This window comes from Corythoichthys intestinalis, chromosome 16 (assembly GCF_030265065.1).
Source record: "Corythoichthys intestinalis isolate RoL2023-P3 chromosome 16, ASM3026506v1, whole genome shotgun sequence".
In the NCBI taxonomy this organism is placed as follows: domain Eukaryota; kingdom Metazoa; phylum Chordata; class Actinopteri; order Syngnathiformes; family Syngnathidae; genus Corythoichthys; species Corythoichthys intestinalis.
This window is the reverse complement of record NC_080410.1, coordinates 26,488,255-26,504,517: the sequence shown is the minus strand read 5'-3', so window position 1 is coordinate 26,504,517 and position 16,263 is coordinate 26,488,255. Positions and strand designations below refer to the sequence as shown.

At 37.3% G+C, this 16,263-nt stretch overlaps 1 long non-coding RNA gene across 1 annotated transcript; it reads left to right on the top strand.

The window, feature by feature from the left end:
- The first annotated feature begins 3,549 nt into the window (after nucleotides 1-3,549).
- On the top strand, nucleotides 3,550-15,820 carry LOC130932119 (uncharacterized). The gene is made up of 3 exons (XR_009067358.1): nucleotides 3,550-3,650; nucleotides 12,598-12,641; nucleotides 15,689-15,820. It is a non-coding gene; the product is annotated as an uncharacterized LOC130932119 (long non-coding RNA).
- Nucleotides 15,821-16,263: the final 443 nt, after the last annotated feature.

The window sequence follows — 16,263 nt, the reverse complement described above, 5'->3', positions numbered from 1 at the left end:
GCCGAGGCATTCCAGTACATGCAGAGCCACCAAGTTAGATGTGTCCTCATACACAAACACGGGAATTTTGTCTTCATGAAGGTGGATGTAGAACCAAGCCAGTCCTTCAATGCGCCGTACCACAAACCATGGGTGCTGGTAACACAGGACGGAGACGTCGAAACTGCAGGCTGTACATGTATCGTGGGTCCCGGGTGTTCGTGTAGTCATGCTGCTGCTGTGTTATGAAAGGTATGTTCTCCAAAAATAAGAAACCTAAAATCTGGTGCATGAAACTACTTGTTGCCTTTGCTGTTGATATTACGATGATGATTGTAAATGTAATTATGAAGTTTAATAATTTTTACTAAAACTACTTCTGCTGCTAGCCTGTTGCTAATCAGTACATGCTGGATGGCACCGCATATATCCAAGTGTTACAAGTTTTTGTTTGTTTGTTTACAGATAGAAAACGCTGTTAGGCAAGTAAAGACAACTTGACTTGTACGTTGATGGACATATACGTGCGTTGTACTTTGATGATAGACGTCTTGATTCCCGGGGGCGACCGAGAGCCAGGGGCTAGGACAGACGATGGTTCGCCTCACGGCCGTCAGCTTGTTCCCGAGATCCAACTAATAACTTTTTAACTGCAGCAACTTTAAGATGTGCTTTCGGAGCTGGAATTACCGAGGACAGCGGGACGAAGCCACTCTGAATGCCGCCAAAAGTCTCATAATGTCGGGTGAAAATTTGGCTCCCTTAAGGTTTGCTGTATGATAACACATTCCTCGTATGCTCATCCTTCGTTAATATTGTTCTAATCAATTTATAAACTGTGATTTATTGACCTGTTTTGCACATGCACCAATCGTTTTAAATAAAACAAGAAATGGAATCATGTTGTCCAAATGTTTTTTATTGCGATCATTATCTGCAATAAAAAAGCATGACATACTATTTTTGCTTATATGTACATACCTTGTAGTATTTCTTTGTAACAACAAAATCCGTGTCAGCCCTTCTGCATTCGGCAAATGTAATATAATGTGTAATTTCATCTCATTTTGGTCACTCAACTGGCCGGCATATCAACCTCACGTCAACACAGGCTGACAGGTTGTTATAATTTTGTCCTCGAATGATCAACGAAGTGATAAGAACAATCATGCAACCTCATCTACGTCTCATCTACATCGTGCTGAATCCATTTATGGAGATTCTGTGAGTTCCTCTGCTTTAATTTTGCGTTTTAACTTTGTCGAAACATCAACTGTAATCCATGTTGTTTTTTCTGAACCGGAAGTTCGAGGCAGACATTTTCCAAGATGGCGCCGCCCATATTTAGCTCAGGAAACTTGTATACAATAATATTATTAATTAAAATTTTTTTAAAAAATGTATTGCATAGTGTAAATTCAAAAATATAATAATCATTATTAATTTCGGAATTAAATTTAAACATTTAATTTTTAAATAAATTTTGTCACAATTATCAAAAATACCTTTTAGCAAGCGTAGTGAATTAAAAATGTCAACACTTATTTAAATGATATTCATAATGATTAGATTTGATTAGTGTAATAAAACCGAAATCAAAATAAATCCTTTTTTTTTTTTTTTTTAATAACGTTGTCATTACATTTTATTTTAGTCATCATCTGCCTACTGCCCCGAGTTAGCTGGGATAGGCTCCAGCACCTCCGCGACCCTCGTGAGGAAAAGCGGCATGGAAAATGAATGAATGAATTTTAAAGAAAATCATTATCTTGTTTTATGCAGATGACATCATGTTAAATAATGTTTTCATATTTCAAACATTTATTTTATTGCCGTAATATCCATTTACTTGTATGAAATAGGATTAATAACGTTGATAAATACTTGTAATTTGTAGTAGATCCCGAAACAAATACAAAAAGTAAATGTTGGTTTATTTACATTCTTCCCCAATCTTATTTAATTAATTTCCTGTTAAATACTTAATCCGTTTACTTGCATGATTTAGTCCCCTACAGATTATTAGACCTAAAGCTGCCATCTTTTCAATTGTTTTTATTCTCAGAATGGAGATTAAGTGCGGATTAGTGATCCGTGGACTTGCTTGGCTGCAGTTTTTCATCCCAATAAATATTCCAGGAATGTCGCCATCCATTTTTCGTGTTGTAGGACGAAACATCTACCTGTTAGGGGCGCTGTTTCACGAAGCGCAATTATTAAACAGGCAGGTTGCTAGGTGGTGAGGTTCAAAAGCAAAGGGAGTCAAACATTGCGCTCACAGTCAGAGAGAGCAGCAGACACAGCTCAAATCAATATATTAATTTTAATATTTAATTATAATTTTGAGTGTGGGAGTAGTTGTTTTTTATACCCAAAGTAACTGGAAGCTGTGGTGTTTTAAGTGGACTTTGCACAAAGGAGGATTTGTGCTGGTGCACGAAGAAGGAAGGTGCGTTCAGGTAACGTAACACCGATCAGGGTCACGTGATCAGCGCTCCAAACTGCTTTCCCTAAAGAGGAAACCGCTTGTTCCGAAAGCAGGTGCGTCTCATTTCCTTTCTTTTTCTTCTCATTTATCATACCTTGAATGGATTTGACCATTTGACGTTGAGTTTTGGCGGAAGTAGGAGTCTGAAAGCAGTCTGTCAAATTGAGGTTGGTACCCCTTTATAACGGAATAGACGTCTCGAGCAGTCATTGGCAGCCTATGATTTACCTAATTTGTACCGCTTTTGTGTGGGGGAAAAAACTCAGTTCACTCACTGCCAGCTTGGGGTTGCCACAATTAATCGATGAACCATCGACTAATTATTGTAATCCATTTTCTAATAGATTGACAACCATTTTGATAGTCAGTCAATCGTTTAGAAACATTGTTGACCTAAAACGGTCCAAATGCTCTTTACTGAGCCTTTTACTACCAATAATTTCCTTGTACATTTTTATTTTTAAATATGTTAATTTTTTTTAATTTGATATTTTTCATTAAAAAAAATATTTTTATTGTTGAATATCATAAACAGTTCATTTATTAATAATAATAAAAAAAAACAATAAATACTCTCCGACATCTGTAGTCAACTCAATGAAAGCAGATGTTAGTCTTTGTAATGAGCCAAAATAAGATCTTTGCAAAACAATGATACTGTTACATAGTTGCTTAAATATTCACAGTCATTAAAATATTTGTAAACAAGATGATTTATTTATTATTTTCTAGTCGACTCCTCATTTCTAGACATTACCTCCAAAATTTCTTCAATTTCTGTCATTTTCCATCGAAGCAGACTGTTTAAAATTTTGCAAACTTCAGTTTTTGTGAATAATCAACATTTCTTTTGACTTTTTTCTTGTGTGTTACAACCAATCCAGTCATTCACCCAAAACCTGCTGTAGCAGACTGACTTATCTTTGGTGTTTTTGTGGTGATTAAGCTTGACTCACCACTTGTTCCTCGTCTCTGTTTAAAATAGTCAGTGGGAGAACACTGCTCTCTGCTTCTGAAGGGAGAATTTGTCATGAGATGGACCCCGGCTGATGCCAGCTTGACCCGCTCCATGCCCACACACCTAGCCTGGTTCTAGACATGGATTGGTGGCCTCACTACCCTGACACCACACAGTGGAGGGTCTTTTTTCTTCTGCTGGTGCTCAGCACTAATTGCGTATGGGGTGAGTCACTGGCCTTTATCAAAAACTGCATGTATAATAATGATGATAACTAAATGATGCAAATTCTGGTAAAAAAAAAAAAAAAAAGTGAGCACGTAAGAATTCTCTATTGTTTTTGTGATGTATTTAAATATGAATGATGCGAATAGTCAAAAATGTGAACCTTGATCTGAATGTGTTTTTGGGATTTAATGAGACATTTTTGGTCAAATAAATGTTCAATATTGGTGCAAAAATGTAAACTTGAAAAGTGTTGATTGTATTTGCAAAACGTTTAGATTCAGTATATGAATGATGTGAAAAGGTAAAGATTGGAACCTTCTGAATGTGACAATTGGGTTTAAATGTCATTTTTTTGGTCAAAAATGTGATATAATGGGAAATTTGGAATATTTCGCGAATATGTTGAAATGGGAATATGTGAATCGAATATAACATGAATAGGAATGTGTGATGCTAAATGTGTGAATGGGGTTTTTGGTCAAATTTGTTAAAGGGAACCTCGGACTTAAAGACTTATTGGCTCTAATAAGCCACAGTTGTTCTCTTTTACTGAAATATGTTATAAGAAACACATAAAATATTGCCATTGATTTAAAAATCAATAATATTAAGTTCATGTTTTGACCTACAGAGGGAGCCATAATTTATGCACGCAATGGACGCTCAGGGCGACGACGTAGTTTGTCACTGTTACTAGACGAACACTACCGGTGTTCTGCAATTCCTTTATACTTGGTGAGACATCTTACACAATGCTTTTTATTAGCTCTTCATTGCCTCCCAAAAATTTTTTTGCATGTATTTCCCTCTCATACTTTTAACCATTGTGTTTTTTGTGGTAGCTTTAAAGCAGTGTTGATCTGTTGACCACATTAGTCACGTAGCATATTTAAACCGTCCTTATTTGATATAACTACAATAAAGTATTTTCTTAAGGCATTTTTTAGTATGTTCTGCCTGTATGCATCTAAACAAAACAAGTTGAAAGCCCATTTTGGGTTTTAAATTCGCCTGTTGTAGACGTTTCGCTGATGTAGGACATTTTGGCAGAACACAGGCAGCTTAACTATGTGATGTCATCGCCCGGCGACATCAACAACAATGGCTACCTACTAGTTAAACTAATTTTACAAATTGTATAAAAACGAAAACATCAAGAGGGGTTTCAATCTCAAATTATTTTAACTCATAATAACATTTATCTCTTAAGAACTACAAGTCTTTGTATCCGTGGATCCCTTTTAAATAAAGAAATTATCTGAAATGTTTGTGAATTTATTCAAATATGAATGGATGAGTTGAATACTGCATGAAAAGGAAAATATGTGGACCTTGTATTTGACTTTGTTAATTGAGATTTAGTGGTTAGTTTTTGGTCAAAAATGTGAACTGTTGGAAGTATGGGAAATATTTTATGGTATTCAAAAGGGAACATGTGAATAGAATTCAAAATGAATAGGAATTACTTATTTGAATGTGTGATGTTGAATGTGTCAATGGGATTTATCATTAAATTTTTGGTAAAAAAATGTGACAATATTATGTTAATGAATGTATTAATATGTGAATGTGTGATTTGAATGTAACAAGAATAGGAATCACGTGAAAGTACTATGATGTTGAAATAGCCATTGAAAATGAATAGCGATTTTTGGGTGGACCAGGGAGTCGAGAATGTGGACTGTAACAAATCTACAGAAAATACATACAGAAAGCAGATGCATTAAAGCATTTCTACAATATTTGTGTCCATTTGTTTATGTGAACACATTTTGGAGAAAAGATGAAACCTGCATATTTGACTATGAAACAAAGTAGCTTATCAACTCTTAACTAGAAACTGCAATTTCGGGAGAAATTACACACCTTGGTCTTTCCTCTGTGGAGATACAAATCTTAGCCCCACTCAGGTCTATCAATAGAATGGACCATAATGCCAGTCAATGGCACTAAACAAAGTAAAAGCCATTAGAAAAGATTGGGAGAATTGGACGTCCATGGCCGTCAATGGCATCACCCTCCATAAGCGGCAATCCAATCAGGGACATTTGGGGGACACGTCCTAATGATATTTAGTCATTTTCTGTTGATTTGGGAAAAAAAAAAAAAATTCCCATTGAAAATGAATGGGAAAAATTTTGGACGTCCATGGACGTCAATGGTATCAACTTACATAAGCGTCAATGGAATCCAAGTACATTGGCATCAATAGAATGAACAAACATGAAGAAATGCCATTGGAATTAATGGGAAGTTTGGACGTCCATGAACGTCAATGGCATCACCCTCCATAAGCGGCAATGCAATCGGGGACATTTGGGGGACACGTCCTAATGATATCTAGTCATTTTCTGTTGATTTGGGGAAAAAAAAAAAATTCCCATTGAATATGAATGGGAAAAATTTTGGACGTCCATGGACGTCAATGGTATCAACTGACATAAGCGTCAATGGAATCCAAGTACATTGGCATCAATAAAATGAACAAACATGAAGAAATGCCATTGGAAATGAATGGGAAGTTTGGACGTCCATGAACGTCAATGGCATCACCCTCCATAAGCGGCAATGCAATCGGGGACATTTTGGGGACACGTCCTAATGATATCTAGTCATTTTCTGTTGATTTGGGAAAAAAAAAAAAAATCCCATTGAAAATGAATGGGAAAAATTTTTGACGTCCATGGACGTCAATGGTATCAACTTACATAAGCGTCAATGGAATCCAAGTACATTGGCATCAATAGAATGAACAAACATGAAGAAATGCCTTTGGAAATGAATGGGAAGTTTGGACGTCCATGGACGTCAATGGCATCACCCCCCATAAGCGGCAATGCAATCGGGGACATTTGGGGGACACGTCCTAATGATATCTAGTCATTTTCTGTTGATTTGGGGAAAAAAAAAATTTCCCATTGAAAATGAATGGGAAAAATTTTGGACGTCCATGGACGTCAATGGTATCAACTTACATAAGCGTCAATGGAATCCAAGTACATTGGCATCAATAGAATGAACAAACATGAAGAAATGCCATTGGAAATTAATGGGAAGTTTGGACGTCCGTGGACGTCAATGGCATCACCCTCCATAAGCAGCAATGCAATCGGGCACATTTTGGGGGAAACGTCCTATTGATATCTAGTCATTTTCTGTTGATTTGGGGGAAAAAAAAAATTTCCCATTGAAAATGAATGGGAAAAATTTTGGACGTCCATGGACGTCAATGGTGTCAACTTACTTAAGCGTCAATGGAATCCAAGTACATTGGCATCAAAAGAATGAACAAACATGAAGAAATGCCATTGGAAATGAATGGGAAGTTTGGACGTCCCTGGACGTCAATGGCATCACCCTCCATAAGCAGCAATGCAATCGGGGACATTTGGGGGACACGTCCTATTGATATCTAGTCATTTTCTGTTGATATGGGGAAAAAAAATAATTTCCCATTGAAAATGAATGGGAAAAATTTTGGACGTCCATGGACGTCAATGGCAGCACCCTCCATAAGCGTCAATGGAGTTGGGGACGTTTGGGATATACGTCCTATTGATATCTGGTCATTTTCTGTTGATTTGGAGAAATTTAGTTTTTTCCCCATTGAAAATGAATGGGAAAATTTTTGGACGTCCATGGAAGTCAATGGAGGCACCCTTCATAAGCGTCAATGGAATTGGGGAAGTTTGGGGGACACGTCCTATTGATATCTGGTCATTTTCTGTTGATTTGGGGAAATTTTGTTTTTTCCCCATTGAAAATGAATGGGAAAAATTTTGGACGTCCATGGCCGTCAATGGCATCGACATCCATATAGTCAATTGAATCCAAGTACATTGGCATCAGTAGATTCGACATGCATGGCCGTCAATGGCATCAATGCAATGTAAATTCCATTGGAAATCCCATTGGAAGTGAATGGGAACTTTTCCCATTCGAAATGAATGGGATAGTTTTTGGCAAATTTCCGAGGAAGCGTAATTTTTTTCCAAATTCTGTATACAACTTTTATGCCCCTCACCGTCCCGGAATTTTTGATGGCCAAATTATGTGATTTGGTCAAAAATTGTAGGACTAGATACATTTTGAAAGTTTTTTTTTTTTCACGGAAAATTGCCGTTTACGGACGAACGGAAAAATTTTCGGGGCCATTTGTAAAGTTTCCTGTGTCACGCTAAAATTCCGGTCGTGCCGATACTTGAACGGTGCCGATCGGTCTAACGGTTCGGGCTGTGAAGCGCGCGTTTTTTTTCCATTCAAAATGAATAGGAAAGTTTTTGGCAAATTTCCGGGGAACCGTAAATTTTTGCCAAATTCTGTATACAACTTTTATGCCCCTCACCGTCCCGGAATTTTTGATGCCCAAATTATGTGATTTGGTCAAAAATTGTAGGACTAGATACATTTTGAAACTTTTTTTGTTTTTCGGAAAATTGCCGTTTACGGGCGAACGGAAAATTTTTCGTGGCGGTTTGAAAAATTCCCATCGTCACGCGAAAATTCCGGTCGTGCCGATACTTGAACTGTGCCGATCGGTGCTACGGTTTGGGCTGTGCGTTGGCTCAAAAAAACGCGGAGAATAAGATGAATAATAATAAGTACAATAAAGTTGTAGAATATCATTACCTTGTTCTTTCCTTTGGAAAGACCAAGGTAATTAAATTTCATAAGGCCTTGTTCTTCTCCTGCTTGGTTTCTGCACCCTCCCTGCACCCTTATCATGTTGCACTTTTGTCCTTACTAACTTGACTATTTGCCCTGGTGAATTATTGACTCCAGAGTTAGTAGGGTCCGTGTGTTTTTTTTTTATTAGGGTGTCGTTTCCCAAAAGTCCCTATAGTAGCAACTAGTAGCTGCTGACCCCACAAATTAGATACACTTTAGTTGTTTTGTGTTGTTTTCCCCCTCTCATATCTCAGCGTGTGTTGGATTCAGCTGACTGGGTGGTGGTGGAGTACTCCACATTCCTAAGCCGCCTCCTCCTCCTCCTCCTCCTCCTCAGAGAGGTTACCGTGTAGTTTCGTGATGTCACTGAGTCATCACATGGCCGCTCACATGGATAAAAAAAAAAGTTGCAGAAAAAGTGCTGGTGCATGTTTACCACAATGAGCAGAATGTGCAGGACTTTTGGGAGATAAAATCATGTCAACAGTGCACAATGCATTATTTTCACAATTTTGAGGGGAAAATATCAACTATTTTTTTCTAACTTGGCTGTGGTTGCAATCAATTGAGGCTGCCAACAATACTTTACATCGCTCATACTGTACATAAATCACATGATTTTGATTGATTGATTGATTGATTTTTATTTTGAGCAATAACAAGAAAAAACAACAAGTATGAAAAAAAAAACACTAATGATGATTGTAACAAAAATAATAACTATACATACACGTGTAGCTCGAAAAGGAGTGGGAAGAAGCCGAGCTTTTTTGTGTCCCACCCCCATTTCACTCCAAAAATTCCATAGGAATGCAGTCACTTCCCTACAACAGCTGTACTAATCATAATGATTACATCGATAATAATAATAATAGTTGCAGTAATCATAATAACACCAATATATATATATTTATATATACAGTATATATATACAGTATATATATACAGTATATATATACAGTATATATATATATATATATATATATATATATATATATATATATATATATATTTATGTATATATATATACATACAGTATATATACATACAGTGTATATACAGTGCCTTGCAAAAGTTTTCGGCCCCCTTGAACGTTGCAACCTTTCGCCACATTTCAGGCTTCAAACATAAAGATATAAAATTTTAATTTTTTGTCAAGAATCAACAACAAGTGGGACGCAATCGTGAAGTGGAACAAAATTTATTGGATAATTTAAACTTTTTTAACAAATAAAAAACTGAAAAGTGGGGCGTGCAATATTATTCGGCCCCCTTGCGTTAATACTTTGTAGCGCCACCTTTTGCTCCAATTACAGCTGCAAGTCGCTTGGGGTATGTTTCTATCAGTTTTGCACATCGAGAGACTGACATTCTTGCCCATTCTTCCTTGCAAAACAGCTCGTGCTCAGTGAGGTTGGATGGAGAGTGTTTGTGAACAGCAGTCTTCAGCTCTTTCCACAGATTCTCCATTGGATTCAGGTCTGGACTTTGACTTGGCCATTCTAACACCTGGATACGTTTATTTTTGAACCATTCCATTGTAGATTTGGCTTTATGTTTTGGAGCATTGTCCTGTTGGAAGATAAATCTCCGTCCCAGTCTCAGGTCTTGTGCAGATACCAACAGGTTTTCTTCCAGAATGTTCCTGTATTTGGCTGCATCCATCTTCCCGTCAATTTTAACCATCTTCCCTGTCCCTGCTGAAAAAAGCAGGCCCAAACCATGATGCTGCCACCACCATGTTTGACAGTGGGGATGGTGTGTTCAGGGTGATGAGCTGTGTTGCTTTTACGTCAAACATATCGTTTTGCATTGTGGCCAAAAAGTTCAATTTTGGTTTCATCTGACCAGAGCACCTTCTTCCACATGTTTGGTGTGTCTCCCAGGTGGCTTGTGGCAAACTTTAAACGAGACTTTTATGGATATCTTTAAGAAATGGCTTTCTTCTTGCCACTCTTCCATAAAGGCCAGATTTGTGCAGTGTACGACTGATTGTTGTCCTATGGACAGACTCTCCCACCTCAGCTGTAGATCTCTGCAGTTCATCCAGAGTGATCGTGGGCCTCTTGGCTGCATCTCTGATCAGTTTTCTCCTTGTTTGAGAAGAAAGTTTGGAAGGACGGCCGGGTCTTGGTAGTTTTGCAGTGGTCTGATGCTCCTTCCATTTCAATATGATGGCTTGTACAGTGCTCCTTCAGATGTTTAAAGCTTGGGAAATCTTTTTGTATCCAAATCCGGCTTTAAACGTCTCCACAACAGTATCTCGGACCTGCCTGGTGTGTTCCTTGGTTTTCATAATGCTCTCTGCACTTTAAACAGAACCCTGAGACAATCACAGAGCAGGTGCATTTATACGGAGACTTGATTACACACAGGTAGATTCTATTTATCATCATTGGTCATTTAGGACAACATTGGATCATTCAGAGATCCTCACTGAACTTCTGGAGTGAGTTTGCTGCACTGAAAGTAAAGGGGCCGAATAATATTGCACGCCCCACTTTTCAGTTTTTTATTTGTTAAAAAAGTTTAAATTATCCAATAAATGTTGTTCCACTTCACGATTGTGTCCCACTTGTTGTTGATTCTTGACAAAAAAATGAAATTTCATATCTTTATGTTTGAAGCCTGAAATGTGGCGAAAGGTTGCAACGTTCAAGGGGGCCGAATACTTTTGCAAGGCACTGTATATATACAGTATATATATATATATATATATATATATATATATATATATATATATATATATATATATATATATATATATACACACACACACACACATCACTAATAATACATATGAGTAACTATTACATATGTACTAAATATTATACATAAAACATGTAATATTTCTACATATACCCAAGACATTTAAAGACCTCTTTCTGTATATCGTGACCAGACCTGATGTTTATACAGCAATTTGAATTTCTGGATACTTTGACACTGCTTATAATGTAATCCCAAACTGTTCCAGAGTTTCACCCCACATACAGACACGCAGAATCCTTTAAGAGTAGTACGAAATGTTGGTCGTGAAAAGTTGTTAAATCTTCTCAAATTATGAGATTGCTCTTGCACTGTAAAAAGACATTGTAAATTGAGGGGTAATAACTTATGAAATGCTTTAAATAAAAATACTGATGTTGTATTTTACAAGATCATTCAATTTTACCAGTTTTGATTTAGTAAATAAATCATGAGTGTGATCTAAAAACCCACTTTGTGTATGATCCGAATTATTCTCTTCTGTAATGTAACTAATGGATATAATGCACTTTGGTAAGTGTTCCCCCATACTTCGACACAATATGAAAAGTATGGGAGTACCAAAATGCAGTATAAAATCCGAAGTGCATTTACATCAAGTTATTGTTTTGCTTTATTTATGATTGACAGACATTTGGAGATTTTGTTTCTCGTGTATCTGATCTCCATGACAGCTTGTTATCAATTGTAACACTGAGAAATTTAGCTTCATTTACATTTTCAATTGGTAGACCTTCAATTATTATTTTCAACTCAGAATTAGCTATTTGATTACCAAATAATATTGCCTTTGTTTTCTTAATATTTAGGGATAATTTGTTTATATCCATCCACTTCTTTATGGCTTTTAGTTTCTTATTCACGGTAGTTACTAGCTCGCTATAATTATCACTACTATAGAATATGTTGGTGTCCTCAGCAAATAAAATAAGTTTTAATGCATTGGATACCTGGAAGAATTCGTTCATATACACAATGAAAAGTTTTGGTCCCAACACAGACCCTTGAGGGACACCACACCATTTTAACTAATTTATTAATGTGCACTGGATCCAAAAACTGAGCTGAGGAAAGTCGGACTACGTAACTACATATATACGGTGCTCTAATATTGTATTCCAAACATAATATTTTTATCAACTACATAGATAATTGGTCTTCTATAATCGAAGACTACAAAAATCATTGCCTGACACAGCAGACTATTCTCCCTGTATTTTTCAAACACTGTGAGAAATCGCTGGAACAGCGGTGAGTCTGGTACTGTATACCAGGCAACAAAAATCATAGAATTGTCCCTTAGTAACCCTTGGTCATAGTTAGTCAAACGTTACCATACTCAACTTGAATCTCCTTCAACTGGCTTCATATTATTAGTCAACCATGAAGTTTTTAAGTCAATGGACAGCTCCACTGTTCCCAGGCTTGTTTATCAGTGAAAATGTTCCAAAATTAGATAACAGTAGTTTCACTCACTTTTAATTTGATTTTCATTTTTTCTCTACAGGGAATAACACAGTATCAAGTGACTTCAGATCTCACAATGCTACAGTAAGTAAAACCCAATATTTTTAAGGCCGAAGCTACAGGAAAATGTTTCCAAATGTTGTCTAAATTGAGTTGTGCAGATAATAGAGCAAACTACTCCAAAATGGTTTATCATCTGATATTTAATACCACAAAAACCTGGTGTTTGAATAGACATAATTAGACAAGCCCCCTCTTTGTAAATTTAAATTACATACATACTGTATAAAGTATATTTTTTTAAAAATGTTTTTTACTGTTTTTTTCTTCCAATTAATGTTTTTCTCTTTCAAATATTTTTATTCAAATTTTTCATGTATATAGACAAACAGAAATTTACAAACAAGATAACGCAAGACAAACCCACCCCACACACAACCCCAAATGTCCTGAATAATTATAGTATTTAGGCAAACAAATACATATCAATGATGAGTTATTAGCAGTGCATCACACAAAATAAAAGCTGTTGCATTTATGTCCATATCTGTATATATCTTCATCTTTAGAGAGAGGAAAAGAAAATAGAGGGGGGAATGGTTACATTTATTCATACGTCTCAAGGGTTCTCTCCGAACATCTGAGCATATCTAATGGCGTTTGAGCATTGTGAAAATACGTCAGAAAAGGATCCCACGTCGGATGAAACCTTCTCCTTGACCTATTCAAAGAGAAGCGCAGCATTTCTAGTTTGAGACAAGCCATTAAATCCAGACACCACTGGTCAAGCGTGGGCAGGGCAGTCCCCTTCCAATGTAGAAAAATTGTGCGTCTAGCCAAGAGCAGAGCAAAAGTGACCATACGTTGTTCTGTAGATGACAAGTGATCATTATCTTCACGAAAAATACCAAACAAAGCAAGGGTAGGATTGATGCTAATATTCTTATTTAGTACTGTGGATCGAATTTGGAAAATATTAAACCAAAATTTCTGCAATTTGGGGCACAGCCAATGCATATGTATCAATGTAGCGTCCCCTAATTTGCATTTATCACAGGTGGATGTTATGTTCGGTTAAAAACTGGACATATTAGCTTTGGAAATGTGAGCTCTGCGCACCACCTTGAACTGAAGAAGGCAGTGCCTAGTACAGATTGATGATTTATGCATTGAAGACAATATGGATTCCCACAGATGCCCCAAATCCTGCTCCCAAGCTGCCCTTACCTTATCAATCGCTGAACCCAATGATAATGAAATATAGCTATGCATTTAATGTTTTTAAATGAAGATAATTTAAAATATATGCCTGTTTTGCACCTATTTGTTTAAAAAAAAAAAAAATTATTTAAACAAATAAACAATAAAATTAAATACATTTTTCTGGGGTCAAAAATGTTTCGAAACAATTGACTATCAAAAGAGTTTTTGACTCATTTGGCAATCGATTAGTTGTCAATTAATCACTGTAGCCCTATAGCTAGCAAACACAATGGCTCAATTAAGGATAGCATAACTATAAGTGTGGCCTGTGACAAAGATGAGTTTGACACACACCTGCTTTAACTTAGTGGCTGCCATTGCCGTCAATTGCTGTCCAATCCATTTTAGCCTGAGAGGTCAGGCAGATATTGAATGAAATCTCTCCGTTCGAATGCATTGCAAGTTAACCTACGTCAACTGTAGCCAATGACTCAAAAAGGAAAAAAAAAAAGAAAAGTATACTGAAATACAAATATATATGGCGGAAAACACTCAGGTGACATGAAGTTCTCTGAGACCCCCAATTTGGCCAAATTTCAAACTTGTCCTACACGCATGTGTGATACATCATTGGAAAGCTTAAAATCTCAATTTTCTGGGGGAAGAAATTTTTTCAACAGGAGGGCATTTAAAATTATTCTTTTTTTAAATTAAACAGCGAAACCCGAACTGGAGGTGAAGGTATGAGAGGGCATAATTAAAGACACCATGATTTTAATGAGCTATTATCACGTACCTACCTTGTTTCGATCCAAAAACTGAGTGTGACATGTATCACCGAGTGTCAAGACACAGCTGTGAATGGCCACAGCCGGACTTTTTGGGGATTTTATGGGTGAAACATGGTAATATAACAATGGTCGCGGTGCAGAAATCGCAGACATCAAGGAGTGGTTGAGATTTTCATTTTCATGTATTTAACGTTTTAAACTCAAATCCTGCACTGCCAGACGTGTCCCCCTTTCTGAAGCCAGTACATGTCCCGGCCCATCTGCAGTTCGCTAGAGAGCATTTGGATGATCCAGAAGAAGACTGGGAGAATGTGTTATGGTCAAATGAAACCAAAATAGAACTTTTTGGTAGAAACACAGGTTCTTGTGTTTGGAGGAGAAAGAATACTGAATTGCATCCAGAACACCATGCCCACTGTGAAGCAGGGGGGTGGAAACATCATGCTTTGGGGCTGTTTTTCTGCAAAGGGACCAGGACGACTGCTCTGTGTAAAGGAAAGAATGAATGGGGCCATGTATCGAGAGATTTTGAGTGAAAATCTCCTTCCATCAGCAAGGGCATTGAAGATGAGATGTGGCTGGGTCTTTCAGCATGACAATGATCCCAAACACACAGCCAGGGCAACAAAGGAGTGGCTTCGTAAGAAGCATTTGAAGGTGCTGGAGTGGCCTAGCCAGTCTCCAGATCTCAACCCCATAGAAAGCTGTGGAGGGAGTTGAGAGTCCGTGTTGCCCAACGACAGCCCCAAAACATCACTGATCTAGAGGAGATCTGCATGGAGGAATGGGCCAAAATACCAGCAGTAGTGTGTGAAAAGCTTGTGAAGAGTTACAGAAAACGTTTGGCCTCCGTTATTGCCAACAAAGGGTACATAACAAAATATTAAGATGAACTTTTGGTATTGACCAAATACTTATTTTCCACTATGATTTGCATATAAATTCTTTAAAAATCAAACATTGTGATTTTCTGTTTTTTTCCCCACATTCTGTCTCTCATGGTTGAGGTTTACCCATGTTGACAATTACAGGCCTCTCTAATATTTTCAAGTGGGAGAACTTGCACAATTAGTGGTTGACTAAATACTTATTTGCCCCATTGTACACATGTCCAACATAAATATTCTGAAATATTAGTTTTTGCCACTAGGGGCCTGACATCGCTGCCATCGTGGCCCCCACCGTCACGTTGGGCCTCCTGGCCGTGGCGGCGGCCGTGGCAGCCTGGCTACTGTGCGTGGTGAAGAAGAAGCGGCAAACGGAAGGCGCGTACCGGCCGAGCGCCGAGGAGCAGCGCGGCACTCAGGGCATGGCCACCACCGATGTGCTCAAGCTCCCCAAGGAGGAAAGACTTATTTGAAGACCCCTTTTTGGGTAGGGTCCCTGTTGGATTACAACACACAGACGAATGGAGGAGTGCCAGTATTTTTTCATGACCAAAACTTTTCCTGAAGTGTCTTTAATATCTTTTATTGTGCACAATGTAGTCTATCCAAACACTTCCTTTTTTTACACAATGCTCATCACGACTCTTTAGTATGGATCAACAACTTTTAAACACGTTTATGTTATTGAAACATTTCATACGATTACCTGGTGTCATGATATTTTTTAAGTTAATTTATGCTTTTGCTCAATAAATATCCTGTATTTGTACAAGTTGTTTTGTAAGGTTAAGTCTTTTAACATGCCAAATTTAGGACAAGAAGTAA